The sequence below is a fragment of the Aquarana catesbeiana genome, linkage group LG04, assembly GCF_042186555.1.
Source record: "Aquarana catesbeiana isolate 2022-GZ linkage group LG04, ASM4218655v1, whole genome shotgun sequence".
In the NCBI taxonomy this organism is placed as follows: domain Eukaryota; kingdom Metazoa; phylum Chordata; class Amphibia; order Anura; family Ranidae; genus Aquarana; species Aquarana catesbeiana.
Window position 1 is genome coordinate 573,332,062 of NC_133327.1, and position 27,401 is coordinate 573,359,462.

Genomic DNA, 27,401 nt, shown 5'->3' on the forward strand with positions numbered 1-27,401 from the left:
GGTGGGAGGCTGTTTACGCTGGGTGGGTATAGGGTGATATGGTGACATAGAGACTCAGAATGTGGATCAATCTAACATAATATTCTTGATGAGAAGTTGTCTAACTCTGCAGTGATGAGTTATATGGTTTACTCACATATTGGTTAAAGAAAGAACACTGGAATCCTCCCCCCACTGTTTAGGGGGGAGGGGTACCTCTACACCGACCAATTGTCCTTTTCAGGGCCGGGAGCGGGGTAGGGGTACAAAGTACTAAAAGGACACGATTACTAAACGTAGAAAATACATGATATGGCAGAAATTGGTATAGATATGTAAAGATTTGACTTTATAAGTTGATTGTAAGCTCATATATACCATAATAATGCAGGAGAAGTAATCAAATTGATTGTATAGCTGGATAATAATATGTCCTTGACAATGTAATTTGCTGTATGTTTTTGTTTTAAGGAAGAGTTTTTTCTCTTTCTATGTTTTATAAATAAAAAAAATCTGATTTAAAAAAAAAAAAAAGTTGAAGTAAGTGTAGAAAAGGTAGATAGTTTTCGATCAGTAATCCCTTGAGAAAGTAGTTTATTATTATACTTGGTCCATGCAATAGGCTCTGGTGCTTTAAAAAATTGAGGAAGAGTAGAATTAAACCATAAAGGAGCACTTGGAGAAAAATCACCCTTAGGATAATGCTCACATCTAAGACCAGCCTCCCAAGCGCGAATAGTGATAAGCATTGAAGGGGTCAGCTAATATGGTGCCCTACGGCCCCTAAATAAGAGAGCCTTCAGGGCATCCACAGAGCCTACTACTGCCGCTTCCAATCTAGTAGAGGAATTATATATATCAGGATTCAGCCACCAACGGAGTGGCTAAAAAATATCTATATAGATCTGGGAAAGCTAGTCCCCCTGCTCACAAGGGCGCATCAGAAAAAGTTTGTTTAATTTCGTGAAAAAGGACATAGGAAGCCACTGAGGAGAGTGCCTAAATAAATACATAAATTTGGGTATGATTTTCCTTTTTCAGAAGAATAATACGTCCTAAGGCAATAGTAGAGACTTCCATACTTTCAATTTTCGACCCAATATCTCCCAAAATCGACATCAAATTCAGAGGAATAAATTCAGAAGCTTGGCGGAAAATTACAACTCCTAAGTATTTGAAATTCTCCACCCACTGCAGTGGAATATCATTCGAAGCCCTACTACGGGCCTCCATATCTATTGGAAACAACAAGGACTTGCTCCAATTTACCTTCAACCCTTTACCTTCAACCCTGTGACTATAGAAAAAGAGTCCAATATCTTCAAAGCCCCTTGGAGAGAGGGTCCAGCATCATTTAAAAATAATAAAAGGTTGTCTGCATATAAGGCTACCCTCTCCTCCAACCAACCAATCCACAATCCCTTAATATTGGGGGAGGTACGTAAAGCCTCTACCACATGTTCCATAGCAATAGCAAAGAGGGTCAGAGAGAGAGGGCAGCCCTGCCGAGTTCCCCTAAACAATGAAAAAACTGTTGCCAATCCTCCCCCCATCTTCACTGCAGCTGTTGGATTTCTATATAAGACCTGCAACCATTTTATAAATACCACTGGAAAGCCCATTCTGCGGAGTACCTACCACAAAAATGGCCACTCCAAAGTAGCAAAAGCCTTCTCTATATCTAGAGAGTAGGGATGAGCTTCGAGTTCGAGTCGAACTCATGTTCGACTCGAACATTGGATTTTCGCAAGTTCGCCGAACAGTGAACAATTTGGGGTGTTCGCGGCAAATTCGAATGCCGCGGAACACCCTTTAAAAGTCTATGGGAGAAATCAAAAGTGCTAATTTTAAAGGCTAATATGCAAGTTATTGTCATAAAAAGTGTTTGGGGACCCAGGTCCTGCCCCAGGGGACATGGATCAATGCAAAAAAAAGTTTTAAAAATGGCCGTTTTTTCAGGAGCAGTGATTTTAATAATCCCTAAAGTCAAACAATAAAAGTGTAATATCCCTTTAAATTTCGTACCTGGGGGGTGTCTATAGTATGCCTGTAAAGGGGCGCATGTTTCCTGTGTTTAGAACAGTCTGATAGCAAAATGACATTTTGAAGGAAAAAACTCATTTAAAACTACCCGCGGCTATTGCATTGCCGACAATACACATAGAAGTTCATTGATAAAAACGGCATGGGAATTCCCCAAAGGGGAACCCCGAACCAAAAAAAAAAAAAAAAAAAGACGTAGGAGTCCCCCTAAATTCCATACCAGGCCCTTCAGGTCTGATATGGATATTAAGGGGAACCCCGGCCAAAATTAAAAAAAAAAAAATGACGTGGGGTTCCCCCTAAATTCCATACCAGACCCCCCCCCCCCTCCTGAACCGTACCAGGCCACATGCCCTCAACATTGGGAGGGTGCTTTGGGGTAGCCCCCCAAAACACCTTGTCCCCATGTTGATGAGGACAAGGGCCTCATCCCCACAACCCTGGCCGGTGGTTGTGGGGGTCTGCGGGCGGGGGGCTTATCGGAATCTGGAAGCCCCCTTTAACAAGGGGACCCCCAGATCCCGGCCCCCCCGTGTGAAATGGTAAGGGGGTACTTACCCCTACCATTTCACTAAAAAACTGTCAAAAATGTTAAAAATGACAAGAGACAGTTTTTGACAATTCCTTTATTTAAATACTTCTTCTTTCTTCTATCTTCCTTCATCTTCTGGTTCTTCTGGTTCTTCTGGCTCTTCTGGTTCTTCCTCCGGCGTTCTCGTCCAGCATCTCCTCCGCGGCGTCTTCTATCTTCTTCCCCTCGGGCCGCTCCGCACCCATGGCATGGGGGGAGGCTCCCGCTCTTCTCTTCTTCTTCATCTTCTTCTCTTCTTCTTTTCTTCTCTTCTTCATTTTCTTCTCCGGGCCGCTCCGCACCCATGCTGGCATGGAGGGAGGCTCCCGCTGTGTGACGGCGTCTCCTCGTCTGACAGTTCTTAAATAACGGGGGGCGGGGCCACCCGGTGACCCCGCCCCCCTCTGACGCACGGTGACTTGACGGGACTTCCCTGTGACGTCACGGGGAATGCCACAGGGAAGTCCCGTCATGTCCCGTGCGTCAGAGGGGGGCGGGGTCACCGGGTGGCCCCGCCCCCGTTATTTAAGAACTGTCAGACGAGGAGCGCCGTCACACAGCGGGAGCCTCCCTCCATGCCAGCATGGGTGCGGAGCGGCCCGGAGAAGAAAATGAAGAAGAGAAGAAGAGAAGAAGATGAAGAGAAGAGCGGAAGCCTCCCCCCATGCCATGGGTGCGGAGCGGCCCGAGGAGAAGAAGATAGAAGACGCCGCGGAGGAGATGCTGGACGAGAACGCCGGAGGAAGAACCAGAAGAGCCAGAAGAACCAGAAGAACCAGAAGATGAAGGAAGATAGAAGAAAGAAGAAGTATTTAAATAAAGGAATTGTCAAAAACTGTCTCTTGTCATTTTTAACATTTTTGACAGTTTTTTAGTGAAATGGTAGGGGTACTTTTGTACCCCCTTACCATTTCACACAGGGGGGGGCCGGGATCTGGGGGTCCCCTTGTTAAAGGGGGCTTCCAGATTCCGATAAGCCCCCCGCCCGCAGACCCCCACAACCACCGGCCAGGGTTGTGGGGATGAGGCCCTTGTCCTCATCAACATGGGGACAAGGTGTTTTGGGGGGCTACCCCAAAGCACCCTCCCAATGTTGAGGGAATGTGGCCTGGTACGGTTCAGGAGGGGGGGGGGGCCGCACTCTCGTCCCCCCCTCTTTTCCTGCGGCCTGCCAGGTTGCGTGCTCGGATAAGGGTCTGGTATGGATTTTTGGGGGGACCCCACGCCGTTTTTTTTTTTTTTTTTGGCGCGGGGTTCCCCTTAAAATCCATACCAGACCTGAAGGGTCTGGTATGGAATTTAGGGGGAACCCCACGTCATTTTTTTTTTTTTAATTTTGGCCGGGGGTTCCCCTTAATATCCATACCAGACCTGAAGGGCCTGGTTTGGAATTTAGGGGGACTCCCACGTCATTTTTTTTTTTTTAATTTTGGTTCGGGGTTCCCCTTTGGGGAATTCCCATGCCGTTTTTATCAATGAACTTCTATGTGTATTGTCGGCAATGCAATAGCCGCGGGTAGTTTTAAATGAGTTTTTTCCTTCAAAATGTCATTTTGCTGTCAGACTGTTCTAAACACAGGAAACATGCGCCCCTTTACAGGCATACTATAGACAACCCCCAGGTACGAAATTTAAAGGGATATTACACTTTTATTGTTTGACTTTAAGCATTATTAAAATCACTGCTCCTGAAAAAACGGCCGTTTTTAAAACTTTTTTTTGCATTGATCCATGTTCCCTGGGGCAGGACCCAGGTCCCCAAACACTTTTTATGACAATAACTTGCATATTAGCCTTTAAAATTAGCACTTTTGATTATTCATGTTCGTGTCCCATAGACTTTAACAGTGTTCGCGTGTTCGAACGAACTTTTTTCCTGTTCGCATGTTCTGGTGCGAACCGAACAGGGGGGTGTTCGGCTCATCCCTACTAGAGAGGCAATAACCCTAGACCCTATATTAAGATGTGAAGCATGAATATTAGTACATAATCTCCTTAAATTCACATCTGTAGCCCTACCAGGCATGAACCCCGTCTGATCTGAATCAATAATATTCGGCAGCAATGGTTGTAGTCACCTAGAGATGAGTTTTGTCAAAATCATAAAATCCACATTCAATAGAGCAATGGGCCTATATGAAGCACAAGAAGATGGATCTTTTGGATGCTTGTAGATTAAAACTATATGCGCATGACTCATTGATTCTGGTAGGGCTCCTTCCTTCAATCAGAGTAAAGAGAAGCCAGTACAGGAGCTAAAATCTCACCATTAACCTTATAGAATACAATAGGAAGGCCGCCAGCCCCGGTGACTTCCCCAATGGAAACAAACCGATGACCAAGAGGACCTCCTCCGATGTTATTGGGTGTACTAGCGTCTCCCTCTCATTATCCGTTAACCATGAACTGAATCCAGCCAAGACGCCAATTCTGTTGGCTGAAAATCAGGGCTCAACTGAGGTGTATACAGTGTCTGATAAAATTGCCGAAAAGTCTCCAGAATTGCTGTGAAGAGACCATGTCTCCAGAGGCAGTACATATTTCCGATATTGGAATACTTGGTTGTTCACGTTTAGCCATCGTGGTCAAAAAACTACCATTACGATCTCCCTGCTTAAAAAACTTCTGTTTATTTTGATATAGATCCAAACCTTGAAGCCTCCGCCATATGCAAATGTAACGCCCATTCGCTGTGGAGTAAAGCATTGAAGCCTAACTCTGAATGATCTACAGCATAACGATCTGTTTTTTCCTCCACTATAAGCTTCAAAGCATCACTCCTTTTTTGCCGATCCTTATTAACTGCTTTAATAGTGGATATATACTATCCCCTTGTGTAGGCCTTAAAAGCGTCCCACATTATTGCTGAGGTGGACGACCCTGTATTAAACTCCCAATACTCTTTTAAAAGAGATGGAATTTTATTAGCCACATCTGGATGTGAAATCCAGTGCGTTCCCAATCTCCATCATAATGCATCTTGAAAATGATGCATACGAAGTGTAAGCATAAGTGGAGCATGGTCAGATAACCCACTCGGCAAGTATTTAACATCTACCATGTCTGCCAATATCGCCAAATTTGCAAACACTAGATCTATATGAGAGGTGGTCTTGTAAGAAGATGAAAAACAGGAGTATGTTCTAATTGATGGATTTTTATATCGCCAAGCTTCTACCAGATCTACCATTTTCGCCCAATTATTAAGTTCTCCCGAAAAATATTTGGGAGGAGTTGGTCTATCCAAAACAGGATCGAGTATAACATTAAAGTCCCCCATTATCAATAACTTAGCTAGACCATACAGAGAAGTCTTTTCTATGAGACTATATAAAAAAGCCCCCACAAAGGGGGTGGTATATACACACAAACAACTATATATCTCTGACCCCACAGAAGAAACACAACCAACACGTATGTGCCCTGGGGGTCAGAAAATATATCCTCCACCACACATGGCAATGATCTACTAATCAATATTGAAACCCCTCTAGAAAACGTGGAATATGTAGCGTGATATGCTTTCTGTACCCAAGGCTTCTTAAGGGCCAAATGCTTACTCCCTGTTAGATGAGTCTCTTGGAGTAGCACTATACGTGGAAGGTAACTTTTCAAATATCTAAATAATAATGCTCTTTTGAATTAAGGCCAAGAACATTCCATGACAAAATAGAAAAGACCTCTTGGTCACGTGACATCATCCAAAAGAGAAAAAAATATGATATCCAAATAGTAAATTGCGTAGCAAAATAAATAAATCACGGGCATTAATATGCCCATCCTGCCTTTCCCCAACGTAATCCCAAAAAAAAAAAAAAAAAAAAAAAACGGGGTGGCGTGGAGAAGGCCTTATCCCAAAAAGTATCAAAAATAGGCAACTATGTCTACTTGTCTTATATGCTAAAAAAAAAAAAAGGAGGTGTGTGTGTGTGTGTGTGTGGGGGGGGGGGGGTTGGAAAAGGAATGGGAAGAAAAAAAAAAAAGGGAAGGGGGAAGCTATAGATTGGTATTTAAGGGTGACTAGAGAGAGTCCGAGCCAGCACGTTAGAGCTCTTAGTACAGGATAATAGATCACTTGATGTCCATCCAACCAAATGGTTTAAAAAAAAAAAAAATGTCTACAATACGCAGTCTGCTTGGAAACAAAAGGCTGAACTGTATACTCTTGCCTTCTCTTACGGATCTCCATATAAGATTTACGACGTTGCTGAACTTCTTGAGAGTAATCCGGAAAAAATAATAACTTAGTATTTTCAAAAGGTATATCTTGTTTAGCCCTGGCAACTGCCAGAACCCTATCTCTGTCTCGATAAATAAATAGACGTAACAGCCTAGGGGGTGCCCCAGGTTTCAATGGTCTTAGTGGGACCCTGTGTGCCCGCTCCACCACAAAGGTGGGTGGTACACTACCCAGGCTCAAAACTGTAATAAGTAGTTGCTCAGCAAATTCGCTAGAATTAGTCCCTTCAGCCCTTTCCGGTAGACCTAAAATACGGACATTATTTCTTCTAAGGCGATTTTCAGTGTCATTGGCTCGCTCCTGCAACCGCTTAACCTATTGTAAAGCCTGCAGTTCTCTAGAGCCTGATTTTTTAGAGTCTTCCAATGTGGATACCCTTTTTTCCACCTCGGAGACCCTATCTTTAAATCCATCCAAGTCTTGGTGGATCGGAGAAACATCTGAGGCTATAAGATCCATTTGCCCCTTAAGAGTCTCTATACACTCCATAATGGCTGCCAGAATGGCTGCAGCTGAAGACGAATCCTCCACAGAGGAGGGTGAAATCATTAGATGATTGAGTAGCAGCCATTCCGGTTTTTATTTCTGCTATCTTTGCTTTTCTTGTTCTTTTTGTGGGAGAGATGACTGCTGCAGAGGTGCACTCTAATATTAATTTACTTGATGTCGCTGAATGAGCCTGAGACATCTATCTCCAGCCCCAGGCCACCTACAAAAGCTTAACCGCTTGCTGCCTGCCATATGATGGCCATTCGGCGCGGCTCTCGTTCTGGGCAAGCGTCATATGATGTCCGTCCATTTAAACAGGGCATGCGCGTGATCGTGTGTGCGCAGCCCTGTACTGTCGGTGGCGGCTTGTCACTGAGACACCGCTTGTCACGAGGGGGGTGCACAGCCATTGGGCATGGCTGTTTACCACGTGATCGGCCGTGACACAGATGGTACCTCCCCACTTTGCCTGGCGCATGCGTGCTGCACGTCGGTGGCAGCGTATTCCCGGGAACACTGCTCGTCACCAACGCTGGCAAACAGCCATTGGCCGGCGGCTATTTACCATGTGATCGGCTGTGATTCTTTCACAGCCAATCACTAAATGTAAACACAGAGCGGTAACGAGATGTTACCGGGTTCTCCTCCTCACACACCAATCGTGTGATATTGTGGTAACATCTCATTACCGCTTAAAGTGTACACCAATCACACTGATTGCCCCCTCCTCCCAATAAAGAGGACCTGTCACCGCCCAAAGTATCTGTCACCACCCTTTAAAGTACCTGTCACAGCCCATTTGAGTACCTGTCACAGTCCATCTGAGTACCTGTCACTGCCCTTCAGAGTACTTGTCACCACCCATCAGAGTACCCGAGTACCAGTCACCAGACCATCAGAGTACCCGAGTACCTATCTGTAGCCCATCAGAGTACCCGAGTACCTGTCACCAGCCCATCAGAGTACCCGAGTACCTGTCACCAGCCCATCAGAGTAACCGAGTACCTGTCACCAGCCCATCAGAGTACCTGTCACCAGCCCATCAGAGTAACCGAGTACCTGTCACCAGCCCATCAGAGTACCCAAGTACCTATCTGCAGCTCATTAAGTTACCCGAGTACCCGTCTCCAGCCCATCAGAGTACCCGAGTACCTATCAGCAGCCCATGCCTCATAGAATATACATTGGGGTGTTTACTTTCCAAAATGGGGTCATTTTGTGGGTAATTCCACTGTCCTGGTGCTCAAGGCCCTTCAGAAGTGTGATAGGTAGGAATAAAATGAGATGTGTAATTTATGCTCCTAGAACGCCTGAAGGTACTACTTCAATGTTGGGCCTCTGTATGTGGCCAGGCTGTGTAAAAGTCTCACACATGTGGTATCGCCATACTCAGGATGAGTAGCAGAATGTGTTTTGGGGTGTAATTTTTGCTATATACATGCCATGTGTTAGAAATATCTTATAAATTGACAATGTTGTGTCTTTGTATAAAAAGAAATGCATTTTCATTTTTTTCCACATTTTCTAAAAGCTTCTGGAAAAAAAATAAACCGTTCAAAAGACTCATTATGCTTCATAGATTATACGTTGGGGTGTTTGCTTTCCAAAATTGGGTCATTTTGTGGGCAATTCCATTGTCCTGGTGCTCCAGGGCCTTCAAAAGTGTAATAGGTGGTTGAGAAATGAGATGTGTCATTTATGCTCGTAGAACGCCTGAAGGTGCCACTTCAACTTTGGGCCTTTGTATGTGGCCAGGCTGTGTAAAAGTCTCACACATGTGGTATCGCCATACTCGGGAAGAGTAGCAGAATGTATTTTGGGATGTAATTTGTTGTATGCATATGCTCTGTGAGAGAAATAACCTGTTAATATGACAACTTTGTAAAAAAAAAAAAATCTTAATTTTGCAAAGAATTGTGGGAAAAAAAAAAAAAAAAAAAAACTCACCATGCTACTTACTTAATACCTTGGAATGTCTACTTTCTAAAAAGGGGTCATTTGTGGGGTATTTGTACTTTCCTGACCTGTTAGTATCTCAAGAAATGAGATAGGCCTTCAGTACATCAGATATGATCAATTTTCAGTGATTGGCACCATAGTTGGAGACTCTATAACTTTCACAAAGACCAAATAATATACACTAATTTGGGTTATTTTTACCAAAGATATGTAGCAGTATAAATTTTTCCCAAAATTTATGAAGAAAATTATTGTATAAATGTTCTATGTAAACGAAATTAAGAGCTAGAAGCCAGAGGAAGAACAAGCAGCAGACAGGAAACGTTAGCTCTGTAAATGTTCTATAAATATTCTGCGGGAGCAGAGAGAGCTAGGAGCCAGGAGCATAGCAGCAAACAGCAACAAACGTTAGCTCTGCAAATATTCTATAAGCATTCTCTGGGAGCAAAAAGCAAGGGGAATCAGGAACTAGGAGCCAGGAGCAGAGCAGCAGCAACAAACAGGAGGCAGTAAACAGCAGAAAGCAATAAGTATAATAGTTTTAAGGCTTTGTAGATTGGTTCCATATTAATTCCATAAATATTTGAGACTCAGAGGAGCCACAGATCAAAGGCCGAGGACCAGCAGCAGACAGAAGCAGTACATTAATGAACTGGTGCATTACTAGATTAGCTCTATGGCTGCATTACTGATCTGTATTACTGTTCAATAGGAACCAAGGAGACAGCGTCTATAGTTTAGTTATAAATGTCAGCATTACCATTCTCAGAAGCCAACAGGGATCATAAAAAGTCACAGAGCGTCTCGGCTGATTTCCAATCCTATTTCTCCCTTTGTAAAAAAGGAAAAACAGAGGCAGCGTGGTGTTTCAGCGTCCAGGCGTCCCAGATCCTGTAGCCAACCAAATCAGCAGGCGAGATGTGTATATGTGAGCCCTCAGGAACGGCAGCTCGGCTCAGGTGTCCTGGTGCTCTGTAGCCGGCTCAGTCCGCAGCGGCTCGGCTCAGGCGTCCTGGTGCTCTGTAGCCGGCTCAATACCTCTGCTCAGCTCTAGTTGAAGCGGCTTGAAGATGCACGGCTCAGTGTCTCTGTCACTCAATGTCTCAGAGCTTCACAGCTCCTAACAGGTGTCTCAGACTCTGTAGCCAACCAAGATGGCAGGATACTTGGAACTAGGAGCTCCACTCAGACTCTCACTCTCATCTTGTCATGCCCCCCTAACCACCTGCTGACCGCTGCACGCTGAAATACGTCGGCACAATGGCAGCGGTGGGCAAATGTGCATACATGTATGACCCCTTTAAGAGACGGGGATAGCAGCTGCACGCCCGCCGCGTACATCGTGACCGTGCCCACGGGACTCGATGTCCGGCGGTCTCCCAGGGATCGTGTCACAAAGCCTCAGAAAGGGGAAGTGCCTGTGTAAACAATGCATTTCCCCATTCTTCCTTGTGATATGACAGAGATCACTGCTCCCTGTCATCGGGAGCAGTGATCGCTGTCATGTGACTAGTAGCCCATCCCCCCACAGTTAGAATCACTCCCTAGGACACACTTAACCCCTTCATCGCAGATCACCCCCATTATTAATAAAAAATAAATAAAATAGCCACAAATCTATCCCCTATGCTGTAGACGCTATAACTTTTGCGCAAACCAATCAATATACGCTTATTGCGATTTTTTTACCAAAAAATATGTAGAATACATATCGGCCTAAACTGAGGAATAAAATTGTATTTTATATATATTTTTGGGGGGTATTATAGCAAAAAGTAAAAAATATTGCGTTTTTTTCAAAATTGTCGCTCATTTTTTGTTTATAGCGCAAAAAATAAAAACCGCAGAGGTGATCAAATACCACCAAAAGAAAGCTCTATATGTGGGAAAAAAAGGACGTCAATTTTGTTTGGGTGCAACGTCGCACAGCCGCACAATTGTCAGTTAAATTGACGCAGTGCCAAATCGCAAAAAGTGCTCTGGTCAGGAAGGGGGTAAAATCTTTTGTGGCTGAAGTGGTTAAGGTCATATAACACTTTGATTTAAATTTAATACAGCAACTTCTGGTCTTCACCAAACATTTTCTGGTATCACCAGGTATTAACGGTGTATATTCTTTTAAGACTCGTGTCCGCTTCAATAGGCTGCTCTACGTACAATCAAGACATAAAAGCAAAAGGCAACTGCCATAGTGTAGTATAATAAAACACCCTCATTTATTAATAAAAACTACACTTACAAACATAAATTCAAATCTTCCATAACACAGTGTAATTGTAGTTTTAAGATACCAGCCCTGGAGTGTACTTCTTGTTCCCCCAATGACATCACCCACCTCCTCCCTACATGTTACTTCATGAAAACATTGGTAGTGGGAGATAGCCTTGACCCCAAAAGAGTCCACATCACTTGGATGTGTTGGCGGGCCAATAGTGAATTGGTCACTTTCCAAGCGTAATCTTCCAATGATTTGTCCTGTTTCCCCCCCCCCCCACTATTCTTGACTTTTTTGTGTGTTTCTCAAATTGCTCACTTTCACTCCCCTTTTTTTTTTTTCTCTACCTCGTCCTTTCTCGCTCCCTTACCCGGCTGTATTTCAATGTCGCTCACTATTAATTGTTGTATACATGGCGCAGTTGGCAACTGATCCTATTTATTACATGCTGTCATACAATACATATGACTCGTAATGGTAATTTTATAGACATTACACCATTGGATTGCTTCATTTGAACTTATTTCGTTTGAAATTAATTTAGGTTAAAAATATTTTTATTGCTTGGCAGTGGCGGCCCATCCATTAAGGGCGCATGGGCGCCGCACCCTCTATCACGCCACCCCCCTATAGGACGCCAGTCGCCGGAAATTACAGCGGCAGGGTATTTTTCTGAAGCACCCGATTAGAGCCATAAGCTCTAATAGGCTTCAAAATGGGGTGGACTCGAAGCAGAGCGCATTGTGTTCGGAGCCCACCCAGGTGTGTTAGAAAAGCAAATGAATATTCGCTTTTCTAACACTAAACCGCCTCTCCACCAATCAGGAACTGTGGGTCTGATACCCATCACCTGATAGGCTGAAAGGACAGCCGATCTTATTGGATGCCTAGCAGGAGGAAAGAGGAGGCGCGGAAGCATGGAGGACACAGGAGCTGCCACCTGAGCCGCTGCTCGTTCCACAGCTCTCCACCGTCACCCTCTGCCTGACTCGCCACCAAGATGGGTAAGTGGCCCTCTGACAATGAGGGGGCGGGCGGGGTGCCGGTTAAATGCCGCAGGGGGTCACAGTGGCTGCATTTGACAGGCAAAGCGAGGCTGGAATTGATGATTTTTTTTTTCAGTATTTTTCAGTTTGTCTGTGCCCCCCCCAAATTTTGAGCACCAGCCACCACTGTTGCTTGGAGGACTTTATGTGATCACGATAATTATTAAATGCTTTATTGTACATGTATTTTTTTTATTGATTTTAAATGATGGAATCAGCTCTGTAATTATTATTTTGTTATGTTAATTGTTACTTCATGGCTTTGTACTGAATACTCAAAACAGAATAAAAAAAAGATATTTAACCCTAAAAAAACTTCTATAAAAATATATACGTTTTCATTTATGAAACAGAAAAACGAAATAAAAGACCACATTCATATGTATAATTATTAACAGGATTTTATACAGGATATTATTTTTCTGGTGAAGTCTTTTCAAGTGTTTTGAAACTTAGATTAAAAAAATTGAGAAATCCTAAAAAAAAAAAAAAAAAAAAAGGGTACATAGGCTTGCGTGCAGATATAGGTCGCTGAATATACTTCATGCTGGACGGACTAATAGTTGATTATCATCCACATCAGCTACATCTTTTAAAACTTCTAGATCTGCAAAGAGAAAAAAAAAAAATAAAAATGTTGTATTATTAAGTACGGGTAGCGGTTACTAGATTTTTTTTTTCACTTAAAAACACTAAAGAATGCCAGATTCTCTCAGTGGACAAGGTGGAGAGGCGGGGCATAAAACGTCATGATATCCACCTCATCCAATCAGAGAACACCTCCTAATGGAATACAAAATGTTTTCTGAATGGCGGAGGTGCCAAGCAAGTGAACCCTTGTGTTCTTTTTACAGAGGATAAGCCCTTTGAGCAGCATCCAGAATAAACCTGCACTGACTATATGTAAAAAAAAAAAAAAAAGGCTAATACAGTGAATTACAGCATCCCCAGTGGCTCTCTGGATGTGATATAAAAGGAATTAGATATATGCAACCCGAACCAATGCAAATTGGAAAAAAAATCATTCCTGAAGTTCAGGTTCCGAGGTAGGGATCTCTGCACTTTCCACAGTCACAGCTTCTTAAAGGAGAAGTATAGTCAAAGCCATTTTGGCTGTACTTCCATGGATTACAGGAGTGCAGCTTGTTCTGTAATCTTGTGATACATTTTCAGCCGCTGTCGGCTGACTCTGGAAAGATCCCAACCATACGCTCGGTATTTGCCCAGAAGCCTGGACTGGCAGCTGGCTCAGCCTCTCAGCGATCCACTGAGAAGCTGAGCCAGCCACTCCTGCCCTCTCCACGTCCCAGCACTCGAGAGAGCATGGGGGAGGACAGAATAGAGAGCCGGAGACTGATAGTCCCCGCTTCTCTGCTCACAGAATGCTGAGAACTGAGCGATCACCATTGCAGAGACATTGGGGGATCAATGCTGCATCCATTTACGGTGAGTATATAAAAAAAGGCAATTTCCCTTTCCCTGTTGAATTTTTCTAAGATATTTTAAGTTGCAAAACATGTCTCTTGAGGAAAAAGACTCAATTTCAGGGGATGAGCAGAGCTAGAAATCGCAGATGGGAGACCTGGCCTCCCCCAATGAAATACGGGGGGGAAAAAAAAGGGCAATAGGTGTTACCCATTAAAGTTTGGCAAATAGCCAGCCCATGTATTGAGGAAAAATTAAATTTCCGCCCAACCAATATACCCTCTGAAAAGGAGTGTATGGATGGGAAATCTGGTGACGAGATAGTTTCAATCCTCCATGCAGACTTTATAGAGCTGCCACCATTCCTGATTTCCACTGGCCATCATATATTTAGGTTATTTAGCCTTGAAAATGTGAATTGTTTTGGACACATCATATTCATAAATTGAAAAAAAACAAATAAATAATGCATAACAAACATATAAAATGTGATATATGGCTCTGAGTGAATATCGCAAATGAAAAGATTACATATAATATAAAAAGTCCCAATGCGATGATACAATATAAAAAGTGTCAGTGCTCTTTATGAACATAACATCATACTCTACTCCGCAGTGTTTTTAGTGCCCCACATGGACTAACAATCACCATATACACTATATTACCAAAAGCATTGGGACGCCTGCCTTTGCACGCACATGAAATTTAATGGCATCCCAATCTTAGTCCGTAGGGTTCAATATTGAGTTGGCCCAACATTTGCAGCTATAACAGCTTCAACTCTTCTGGGAAGGCTGTCCATAATGTTAAGGAGTGCATCTATGGAAATGTTTGACCATTCTTTTCGAGGTCAGGACTCCGTGCAGGCAAGTCAAAGTCCTTCACCCCAAACCCACTCATCCGTGTCTTTATGGACCTTGCTTTGTGCACTGGTGCCCAGTCACGTTGGAACAAGAAAAGGCCATCCCCAAACTGTTCCCACAAAGTCAGGAGCATTAAATTGTCCAAAATGTCTTGGTATACTGAAGCCTTAAGGAGTTCCGTTCACTGGAACTAAGGGGCCAAGCCCAACCTCTGAAAAACAACCCCACACCTTAATTCCCCCTCCACCAAATGATTTGGACCAGTGCACAAAGCAAGGTCCATAAAGACATGGATGAGCGAGTTTGGGGTGAAAGAACTTGACTGCCCTGCACAGAATCTTGACCTCAACCCGATAGAACACCTTTGAGATGAATTAGAGCGGAGACTGCAAGCCAGGCCTTCTTGTCCAACATCAATGCCCAACCTCACAAATACACTTCTGGAAGAATGGTCAAACATTCCCATAGACACACTCCTAAACCTTTGCAAACAACCTACCCATTAGAGTTGAATCTGTTATAGCTGCAAAGGGTGGGCCAACTCAATATTGAACTTTAAGGAGTAAGACTGGGATGCCATTAATGTTCATGTGCATCTAAAGGCAGGCATCCCAATACTTTTGGTAATATAGTGTATAATTGACCACCATCTCTACCATGGTCAATAGCGCTTGTGGGGCACCACTTGACTTTGCCAGATGGTACTCAGCATCCCCGATAATAACACTCAGAGAGAAGGATGACTGAAAGAAGATCTCAGAGTAAAACCACGCCAATAAATCTATTGTTAGAAAGATACAGAAATGCACTCACTTGCTGCTATGCCTTAAAAGGAGTTGTAAAGGCAGAAGTTTTTTTTTTATCCTAATGCATTCTATGCATTATCCCTTTCATGACTAAGCCTATTTTTGAAATTTGGTGTTTACAAGTTAAAATACGTATTTTTTGCTAGAAAATTACTTAGAGCCCCCAAACAATATATATATTTTTTAGCAGAGAATCTACAGAATAAAATGGTGATTGTTGCAATATTTTATGTCACACGGTATTTGTGCAGCGGTGTTTAAAACACAACTTTTTGGGAAAAGGGACACTTTCATGAATTTTTTAAAAAACAGTAAAGTTACCCCAATTTTTTGTATAATGTGAAAGATGTTACGCCGAGTAAATAGATACCAAACCTGTCACGCTTTATAATTGCACGCACTCGTGGAATGGCGACAAACTACGGTACCTAAAAATCTCCATAGGCGACGCTTTAAATTTTTATTACGGTTACCAGGTTAGAGTTACAGAGGAGGTCTAGTGCTAGAATTATTGCTCTCGCTCTGACGATCGCGGCGATACCTCACATGTGTGATTTGAACACCGTTTACATATGCGGGCGCGACTTCCGCATGCGTTTTCTTTGCTGCGCAAGCTCGCGGGGATGCTTTAAAATTTTTTTTTTTTTATCATTTTATTTATTTTTATATTTATAAATTGTGTTTTAAAAAAAATTTTTTTTAGATCACTTTTATTGCCATCACAAGGAATGTAAACATCCCTTGTGACAGTAATAGGTGGTGACAGGTAATCTTTATGGAGGGATCGGGGGTCTAAAAGACCCCCGATCCCTCCTTTGCACTTCAAAGTATTCAGATCACCGAAAACGGCGATTCTGAATACTGCATATGTTTTTAAAACCGGCGCCACTGGCAGCCGAGTAAACGGGAAGTGACGTCATGGCTTCGCATCCGTGTTTACGATTAGGAGGCTGGAACGAAGTCATTCACGGCTTCGTTCCAGTCCGTCCCCAGCCGCCGAAGAGCGGCGGGACGTCCCCTCCCGCTCCTCCGGTATAACAGCCGAGCGGCTTTTAGCAGCAAAGGTTGTTATAACCGGATAGCCGATCGCCAGCTCTAAAAAACAGTACCGTGATAATGCCTGCAGCTGCGGGCAGCATCCCGGTATAACCCCTGGAATGCCGAGTACGCACATCTGCGTACGCTCGGCGGGAAGGGGTTAAGATAAACAACCTGTGTGTAGCAGCCTCCCCAGTACCTCCTAATTACTTACCTGAGCTACATCTCTCTCCAGCAATGTCCACCCTTGTCTTAGCTGTCTGGGACTCTCCTCCTGATTGGCTGAGACACAGCAGCGGCTCCCGTAGCTGTCAGTCAGTTAGCCAATTAGGGGAGGGAGGGGGTGGGGCGGGGTCTCCCTGTCTAAATGGATACACAGAGATGTGACTTGGCTCAGGTGCCCCCATAGTAAGCTGCTGGCTGTGGGAGCACTTGATAGGAGGGAGGGGCCAGGAGCAGCAAAGAGGGACTCGAGAAGAGGAAAATCAGGGCTGCTCTGTGCAAAACCAACAGCACAGAGGAGGTAAGTATAACATGTTTGTTATTTAAAAAAAATAAAAATGAAACAAATCACTTTAAAACCCGGGAACCTGGTGTAAACAGCCTTGTGTATGTGTGGGGGATGATTGGACATGAGGTGTGGGTCATCGCCTGGAAGTGACGTCAGTGGAAGTTACGTCATGGCTATGTGAACCACAAGCTCTATTGCCCATACTAGAGATAGTTGGTCAATTATATATGTGTTATTATCGGGCATGCTGAGTATCACCGGCAAAGTAAAGTGGTGTTGATCAACTACGGGACTGCCCCACAAGCGCTATTGACTATACTAGAGATAGTTGGTCAGTTATATATGGAGTGTTAGTCCATGTGGGGCACTTTCTATTGTAATCACAAGGAGTCCATAACAAGCACTGACACTTTATATTGTATCATCACATTGGGACTGTAATAACCTTAGTTAGACTTACCGGTGATGGTATTTCTAGAAGTCTTTCAGGACAGCACATGGAGAGAGCGTAGCTCCACCCATCTTCCCAGGAAACACTGCGAATAATTCCTTTTAAAGCAGCCCCTTCCACCATGGCCTCAGGTCGTAAACGAGAAACCTCCAGCCATGCTGAAAAACAGAATTTTAAAACAAAACAAAATATACACATATAATATAACAGTGCAAGTCATATTGGAAACCGCTAGGGAGGGTAATAGCTGCTGTCCTGAAAGACTTCTAGAAATACCGGTCACTGGTAAGTCTAACTAAGGTTTTCTCAAAGCGTCTTTCAGGACAGCACCTGGAGAGGAGAAGCGAGAAACTTACTCTAGGGTGGGACCACCACCTGTAGGACCTTCCGGCCAAAGCCCTGCTTTGAGGCAGACAATAGATCTACTCTATAATGCCGGATGAACGTAGTGAAACTTGTCCATGTTGCGGCTTTACAAATTTGGTCGGGAGAGGCGCCAGCCCCCTCAGCCCAAGATGCTGCCACTGCCCTCCTCGAGTGGGCTCTGATTACCCTCTGGCGGTATCTGCCCTGAGACTTTGTAGGCTTCCTCAATGGCTGTTCTGAGCCATCTTCCTATTGAGCTTTTTGAAGCACGCTGTCCCTTACGTGCCGCTGAGAACAGCATAAAAAGGGAATTTGACTTCCTAAATTGCTTGGTCAATTTTAGATTGCATTAGGCAACTTTTCCACTTTAGAATTGGCTGGGGATATGCAGAATGTTGGTAGAATCACCTCCTGAGAACTATGAAAGGCGGAGGAGACCTTAAGAAGAAAGCCAGGGTCCACCTTCAGGATTATCCAATCTGGAAAGACTGTTAGGAAAGGTTCTATAATGGAAAAAGCCTGCAGCTTACTGACTCTCCTGGCGCGGGTTACTGCTACTAATAAAGCTGTTTCTTACTGTCGTCTGCTCTAGAGGTTCGAAAGGATTCCCAGTTAGCCCCCGCAGGACCACTGATAAGTCCCAAGTTGGAAACATTTTTATAGGCGCTGGTCTTGACCTAGCCATTGCCTTAAAAGAACCTAACTAATGGATCTTTTGATAACTGTACTTCCAAAAAAACTGAAAATATAGGTGGCCGCGTTGTCAAGGTGCTAACCACTAACCTCTTCTCCATTCCATCATGAAGAAATTCCAGGATGGAAATTGTCTTCTGCGGCAAATATTTCTCTGTCCCGCACCAGGAGCTGTAGCATTTCCAAACCTTGAAATAGATATCTCTCGTGACTTTTTTCCTGCTGTTTAACAGCATAGAAACAAATTTACCTGACAGACCCTTTTCTTTAGGATCTGCTCTTCAGAAACCAAACTGCTAACTTGAGCATGTTTACATCTGGATGCCAGATGGGTCTCTGGCTCAGAAGATAGTCCCGTAGAGGTAACATCCAAGGGGGTTCTATTGCTAGGTTCAGGAGTGTTGAGAACCAAATCCTCTTGGGCCAATAGGCAGCCATCTGTATTAGAATCGTGGACTCTCCCTGAGATTTTTTGAGGACTGATGGTATTAACGGGGGGGGGGGGGGCGCGCAGCATAACACAAATAGAAGTCTCACGGCTAAGCCAGAGCATCCAAACCTCTTGGCTGATTCCGTCTGCTCAGGGAAAAATACATTGGGAGTTTTGCATTTGAGTGGGTCGCAAACAGGTCGAGCTGAGGACTGTCCCACTCGTTTATCACCATCTGGAAAACTTCAGAGTTTAGACTCCACTCGATTCCAAAACTGTTCTGCTCAGAAAGTCGGCCATCAGATTCAAGCTGCCCTTCAGGTGTATGGCTGACAGGGACCCCAGATTCTTCTCTGCCCAGATCAAGATCTCCCGAGCCAAGGACAGGAGAACCCTTCTCCTGGTACCTCCCTGCTTTGCTACATAGGTGACTGCCGTGGCATTGCCGCACAAGATCTGAACGTGTTGACCTCTGTTCTCTTCCTGAAACCAGAGAAGCCCCATCAAAATTTATTTCAGCTCCCTTCAATTGGATGTTTTTTTTGCAGTTGAACTTGTCCAGATTCCCTGGGCAAAACAATCTTCCAGATGAGCCACCCACCCCCAGGAGCTTGCATCTGTTAATCTTTTTGAGGCAGGGCATACCCAAAGTAGGCCCTCACTCAGGTTTAACTGGTTCTTCCACCATAACTTTAGCCTCATTTGCGCTGAGATCACAAACCTCTTTTCTAAGGGTTCTTCATGCCTCCTAATTTTGGAGAATCACTTGCTGCAGATCTCTTGAGTGAAGACGGGCCCATTAAACAGCCGGAATGGAGGATGTTAGAAGATCCAAAGTCGACATTGCTGACCGTACTGTTACTGGCGAGCTTGTCTGTATCTGTTTTATTGCCCCCAGGATTTTTTCCTTTTTCTCTTCCGGCAAGAAGATCCTTTGTTGGATAGAGTTGATGCTGTACCCCAAAAATGTTATCACTTGGGAAGACACCAAGCTTGACTTCTCCTCGTTCAGGATCCAACCTAGGTCTTGCAAGTGGTATTTTGTTCTGTTCAGATTTGCTAGCAGCTGATCTTTTGAGCTGGCGAATAGAAGTAGATCGTCCAGGTATGGAACTATCATGATTCCCTGGATCCTTAGAGGCGCCATGATCTTGGCCACGATCTTGGTGAAGATCCTCGGAGCCGAGGATAGACCAAAAGGCAGGGCTCTGAACTGCAGATGGGTTATGTTGCCCTCTGAGCCGATTGCCAGACGCAAGAATCTCTGGGATGCTACCGCTATTGGAATGTGCAGATAAGCATCCCTGAGGTCGACGGAAGCCATAAAACAACCTCCCGTAAGTAGTTTTCTTACGGAGTAGAACGTATCCATGCGGAACCTTTTGTAAGGAATGGACCGATTCAGGAGTTTTAGGTTCAAAATTAAGCAAAACTTTCCCAAGGGTTTTTTTTATTAGAAAAATGTGAGAATAAAAACCTAGACCTTCCTCCTCCTGAGGTAATGGAATAATTAATCCCTGATGCCTCAGATCTTCTAAAAAGGGATATCAGGGCTAGGGCCTTGTCCTGTACTCTGGGTCACAAAGAAGCGGTTTGGAGGTCTCTCCGAAAACTCCAGCCCGTATCTCTGGGAGATGACATTCAAGACAAACAGACTGGAGAGTACTGTCCGCCACTGAGGGAGGAAAGCTAGAAGTCTCCCGCTCACAGCAGGACCACTGGTCACTGGTTTTTAGCTGGCTGTTTGGGACGTCTGAACAGAACAGCAGCCCTACCTTTTCCCCACTATGTACCCCAGGGCTTCTTATAAACCGTTCCCTGGGTTTGCTAAAGAGGACGAAAATTATTTTTGATTAAAGGCGTCTTCTTTGCCGGAAAAGCCTTTTTCTTTTCTCCAGTCCTATCTAAAATGGCCTCCAAGTCCGGGCCAAAAAGTAGATCCCCCATTAAAAGGGGAAACCACAGAGCTTCACTTTAGAAGCAGAGTCTCCAGACCAAGTTTTTAATCAGAGCGCCCTTTGCGCTGAATTTACCAGGGCTGAAGTCCTAGCGGACATTCTGATTGACTCCGCTGATGCATTCGCTAAATATCCTACTGCCTTTGACAGTACTGGGATGGTATCCAACAGATCCTCTCGGGTGGTACCTCCCTCGATGTGCTGCTCCAACTGTCCTAGCCAATGCTCCAAGTTTCTGGCAACCACGGTTGAAGCCATGGCCGGTTTAAGATTTGCCATAGACGAGTCCCATGCTTTTTTTTTTGTTTTTTTTTTTTAGAAGGGAATCGGCACGTTGGATGAACTAGCCTTGCTTGCGGCTTCCTCCTCTGAATCACTGTCCTCCCTGGAAGTGGATGGCAGAAGATTGGATGGTCTGGCTTGACTCCCTGATTGGTGTGCTGGGTGTTTGTCCAAAAAAGGAGCAGAATGATTGGAAAGTATCAGTAAATGCCTTCTGTAAGGAGACTAAAAGCTCTGAACTTTGTGGCTGCTTTACTTTCCCCTGCTCATGCTTCACTAGGTCCGCTATACAGTCCTTGCACAGGGTCTTGGTCCAGCTCTCCTTAAAGCGGTTGTAAACCCATTACAACAACTTTATACTACAGGTAAGCCTATAATAAGGCTTACCTGTAGCTACCCAGGATATCTCCTAAACCTGCACGGTTTAGGAGATATCCCCTGTCCCCTGCATGTGCCGATGACATTGACACATGCGCACTGGGGCAAACTGAAGCAATGGCACGTATGTGCCGTTGCTTCAGTCTGTGTGCCATTACCGGCAGCTCCTGCGTGCATGCGCCAATCACAACGCCGGAGCCGCGATACCCGGAAGTAACCCCCGGGAGAGATGGCGAGGGGGAGACAAGGACGGCTGCTGGGGCTTCATTCTCGGGTAAGTAATTCATAATGAGCTAGGATGCTATGCATCCTAGCTCATTATCCCTTTGTCTTGCAGGGTTTTATTTTTAACCAGGGTTTACAATCACTTTAAGGGAGGCTTTGCAAGAAGGGCACCTTTTCTTAGAAGAGGCAGGGGTAAGCTTTGTTTTTTCTCGTGCTGTCTGTAATTAAGAACAGAAAGGCACCCCATTAGGATCAAAGCATTATCCCCCCCCCCAATCCAGAACCCCCCCCGAAAAAAAAAAAAAAAAAAAAAAAAAAAAAAAAGGGGGGGGGGGGGGGGGAGACCAGCCAAACCATGTCCCCTCAACAGGTATCCGAAGGGATGTGGAACAGGCTCCCCCTTCCCCAAACTACAGTTCACTAGGGGAAGGTGGAGGGAAAAATAAAAGCCCCAATGTAAAAGGATCTGGAGCCTCTGCCCAAGCTTACCTTGGCTGGCGCTTGTAGCTCCTGTTCCCACCATTGCTGCTAGCTCCGAAGACTCCATGCTGCAGCAGGAGCAGCTGCTCTGCTGTCAGTTTTTTTAGAAACTCCCGGTCTCCTGGCCGCTCTGAGGACCAGAAGTCTACGCCAGCCAGGGCCCGCCCCCCGCCTTCCTGCGTTCCACAGGCTGAAACCAGAAGCCGTGCACCCAGCTGGAAGTTCTGCCCACTTCCGGAAATGATGTCGCCTGCCATCCAGACTTGGAACAAACGGAGACCCGGGAAGCACTGGCTCCATGCTCCAAGAAGGGGGTAGACTCTCCTGGCCGGCCCGAGCTCTCGCCGAATGGAGAAGGGGGGAGCTTCAGGTCGTCACCCACCCATCTGGGGGGATACTGGGATGGCCCAGAGGATTGCAAGGTCCAATATCGGAAAGAAAAAATAAGGTGAGCCATGCACCCACACACAGGACCTCTGCCTGGAGAGAGCGCAGCCCACCCACAGTTCCTCGCAGCGCTTCCACTATGGCGGAGGAAACACTACAACTGAGGCCATGGTGGAGGGGGGCTTCCTTAAAAGGAATTATTCCTAGGGTTTCCTGGGAAGTTGGGTGGAGCTACGCTTTTCTCCAGGTGCTGTCCTGAAAGATGCTTTGAGAAACTGGGACTTTTTAAACTGTATGCAATCTCTTTATTTGTGATATTCAACATAGAGCCATAGATCACATTTTGTAGGCTGATGATATGTGTTTAAATTTTTTCAATTGCTCTGTATCTTGGCACACGTTCTAAATGCAGCAATCATCTTAAACTGATTCTAAAGGCTCAAGGTTTTTTACCTTCATGCATGGAGATAAAAAAACCTGTGTGTGCAGCAGCAACCCCCCCCAATACTTACCTGAGCCACATTGCAATCCAGTGATAAAGAAAAAAAAAACCCTTGCCTTTAACACCACTTTAAGTTTCACTACTTTTATTTGCCATTTCCAATATTTAAAACACTGTGCATCCAAGGCGCAGAGCATTTTTTTTCATTTTACAACAAATTCATAGTACAAATCAAGTTTTGGGAAAGAATGAAACATTTCAGTACTTGCTATTAATGCCACATCGGCTTTTAAGTAAGGAATATTTAAAATGCATAGACTTTTCTTTAATCATATTCCATTATGGTATAGTAGTTTGTTTTTAATGTGTTATTAAAATGATGGCAAACGCATCTAACAAAAACGCACTGTGGCCACCAAATAGCATGGTACTATAGTTACATGTTGTTTGGTGTGTCACGTTTCTAAAAGTCGCACTTGCTGTATTTTTTACACATTCCAGTCCTTTTGACCTTCTATTGAAATTAATAGGCTTTAAAAACCGCGTTCGTCTGGTGCGTCAGGCGTTTTTGTATTAGCCTATAGAGAACATTGTCATTTGTGACGTAACTTGTTGCTGTGTGGACATATCAGCCTTAAAAGCACACATAAATATGTATTTATTTATTGCATGTTTTTGTGTGCACCAATGCAATTCTGTGAGCCTCAAAATGCCCAAAAATGCAGCAATCTACCTGATGTGAGCTACAATAGAAGCTCCAGAACTTTTTTGAGCTACAGGCAGTTGTGTGTTCAGGTGTGACCAGGCACCAGAGACAAGTTCATTTTATTATCTTCACTGTACCTGAGGACACGACGTGCTGCGCTGTGGCCTGGGTGGAACGAAAGTACACTTAGTACTTCCAAAAAGGTACAATAAAAATAAATAATAAATTATATTAAATAAAATAACATTTTAAATATCCAAAAACAGGGGGTGAAACTCTGCTTTAATGGCACCCCAAACCTGGGTATCAAATGCGCATTTTGCTGCACGCAAACACATGGCAATACGTGCAGTAAAAAATGCGCAAACAGGAACATGGCAAAAAGCTCCATGTGCTACTTAGCCACCTTTGTTGCACACAGCACACCCCAATTAAAGGGGTTGTAAAGGTTCATTTTTAAAAAAAAATTTTTTTAAACAACATGTCATACTTACCTCATCTGTGCAAGAGTTTTGCACAGAGCGACCCTGATCCTCCTCTTCTGGGGTCCCCCAGCAGCGCTCATGGCACCTCCTCTTCTCGGGTGCCCCCACAGAGAACAGCTTTCCCTGGGGGGCACTCGTGCGGGCATGCTCTCGAGTCCTTGGCCCGCCCCCCGTGTCACTGGATTTGATTGACAGCAGCAGGAGCCAATGGCTCCTGCTGCCATCAATCTACCCAAAGAGGACCCGAGACAACGGCTGGAACTGCTGGGCTCGTCGCTGGTACGATCGGATTCAGGTAAGTAAAAGGGGGGCTCTGGGGGGGAGCTGCACTACAGAAGGTTTTTCACCTTAATGCATAGAATGTATCAAGGTGAAATACCTTGAGCGTTTACAACCCCTTTAACCACTTCCGGACCAGTGAGGTACCCATATGCCACTGGACTTCAGGTGGTTAAACTGGGATGATGCCTACAGCTGCAGGCATCACCTCGATACCATCCTTTAGAGCCAGTGGTCATCTCTCTTATAAAGGCAATCCTAGCAGTTATATAGCCACTGGATTGCTTTTACAAGCATGGGGCGGAGACGTCTCATCTTTGGTATCTATTTACTCGGCGTGACATCTTTTATATTTTACAAAAACAAAATTGGATTATGTTTTTTGCATTTAAAAAGTATATTTTTCCTAAATCAATTGCGTTTGAAAAGCCGCTGTGCAATACCGAGTGACATAAGAAGGAAGGAAGGAAGAAAATGCAAAACCCAAACCTTCCAGTCCTACAGCTTGAACCCAACCGGGGTAGGCTGGACTAGGCCATCAAGGTTTATATCAGTACTATACTTTATGCCTTCTCAGTTTTTGTATTACAAATGTTGTATAATATATGCAGCTACTTCAATTGATTTGTATTTGTTTGATAAAATAAATAAACATTATTGTTAAAAAAATAAAATGCAAAACCCACCAATTTATTCTCCAAGCTGGGGGCCTCTGCTTTAAAAAAGGAGAAATTATATATATATATATATATATATATATATATATATATATATATATATATATATATACACACACACACACACACACACACATTTGGGGGTTTTAAGTAATTTTCGAGCAAAAAAGATGGAAAGGCCTGGTCTAGAAGAGGTTTTAAACAATGGGTTGCCCCATATGACTTTGAAAACCGATCGTTTTACCTATGCTAGGTGTGAATGAGGCCCCTTAGGACAACTGCCACCAACTAAAAAGGAAGGACAGTTCGTCAAACCACGTGACTGTGCTCAGCCGTCAGAACAGCTCCAGCTACTGAAAGCAGCCTAGGAAACCATGTGTACAGGCAGGTCATACGTCTTTTCAGACACTAGGTGGCGCTTCCGGCTATACTGCCTCACCTTCTTTCGGCGAGCTTTCCTTTCTCTCCATAGTGAAGTGCATGTAAGCGACGCAGCCGACCATAAACCAGGAGCTCGCGGCGTAAGTCATCGCTAGCCGGACTCTCCGTTTTTCTTCTGGTGTCCAGTGCTTTTTCGGCGCCTTTGGACTTACCCACCGTAGAAGGCTGATGAGCCTCACCATCGCCAGAGCCCCTTGGAGCTGAAGGGCAAATTCACTTGAGCGCTCCGAAAAAAGCTCGAAGACCTTGCTGACGTTACGGTCAGGTGACTCCACTGAAACCACGTGACCGTTCTCCTAGCGATTGGAGGGTGCAGGGACCTTGGTCATGTGACAACCATAATGCTACAGACCGGAAATAGCCACAGTTAGGAATACATTTGTAATAAATATCAGTCAGTACAGTTCTTCTAACTCTTGTACCGCACTATGGACCAGAGCGAAGGTTACAAGTCTGTTAGACTGTTTAGTCAATGATAACTTTGTCATTACTTAAAGCAGGCCTTCCACTGCGAACTTAAAGAGTGAGGCCCCATTTACACCAATTGTGGTGTGGGAGAAGTGCATTTCCTGCGCCGAATTGTTAATGGAAACCCAAACGCATCTCACAAAAAGGGACACATTGTGGCTACAAAGCCATGCTGTCCCGCAGTACCATGTGGTTTGGTGTGGCGTGTTTTTAAAAGTAGCGCCTGCTGTACTTTTAATGCATTCCTGTGCGTTCTGTAGCCCATTGGACTGACAAAAATGTGTGCATGTTCTAGTGTGAATTGGCCTTAACTCCACTTTTGTTGAGGAAAAAAAAAAATCCCTCCCCTTTGGGTGTATCTATGTACACTGCAGGGTGGATAAAAATCGATGTATTTAGAAAAAAAAAATTTTTTAACAATGTGATTTTTTTTTTTTTATTTATTTTAATAAAATGCTTTTGGAGTAAAAATCTAAAGGTAGTTTTTCTATTTAAGATACCTTAATACATAGTTGCCAACATTGAAAAAAAAATTTTCGGGACACTTTTTTTGGCTGTAGGCCTATAATTAGGGGGCGGGGCATGCGTTAGTGGGCGTGGCATAAAAAGGGGAAAACTGCAGCACGCGCCGCGCAAAATGGGCGTGGCTTGCGTGGAATAGTGGGTGTGGCTTACATGGGCGTGGCTAAAATGGGGTGTGGTTAGAGTCTGAGATGAATGAGGGATGCAGAGGGAAAGGGGGATAGAGGGACAGCAGACCCAGATCCTACACTACAATAGCAATGTGTATTCCAGAGTTTAACCATCAGCAGATAAAGATACTCCAAACACCTGGTGTTAGCACTTCAATCATCCCGGCACCATGGTTGTTATGGTGTCAGGATGATTGAAGCGCATTATTACTATTATTACATTGTAATATAAAATGAAATCATTCAACTCACCATAATGCAGAATCAGTGCGACCACTGAGCATGTCACCTGCCACCAGATGCCATCAGGTTCCCCCAGCAGAGTCTGTCCTTACATAAGGTGCCCCCAGCAGAGGGGGGAGAAGGGGGTGCA

The 27,401-nt window shown here is 44.3% G+C and overlaps 1 long non-coding RNA gene across 1 annotated transcript; it reads right to left on the minus strand.

Moving 5' to 3' along the window:
* Positions 1–11,768: 11,768 nt before the first annotated feature.
* LOC141140670 (uncharacterized) lies at positions 11,769–26,478 on the minus strand. Its single transcript, XR_012243977.1, has 2 exons — positions 25,867–26,478; positions 11,769–13,149 (listed from the first exon to the last, which is right to left on the minus strand). It is a non-coding gene; the product is annotated as an uncharacterized lncRNA (long non-coding RNA).
* Positions 26,479–27,401: the final 923 nt, after the last annotated feature.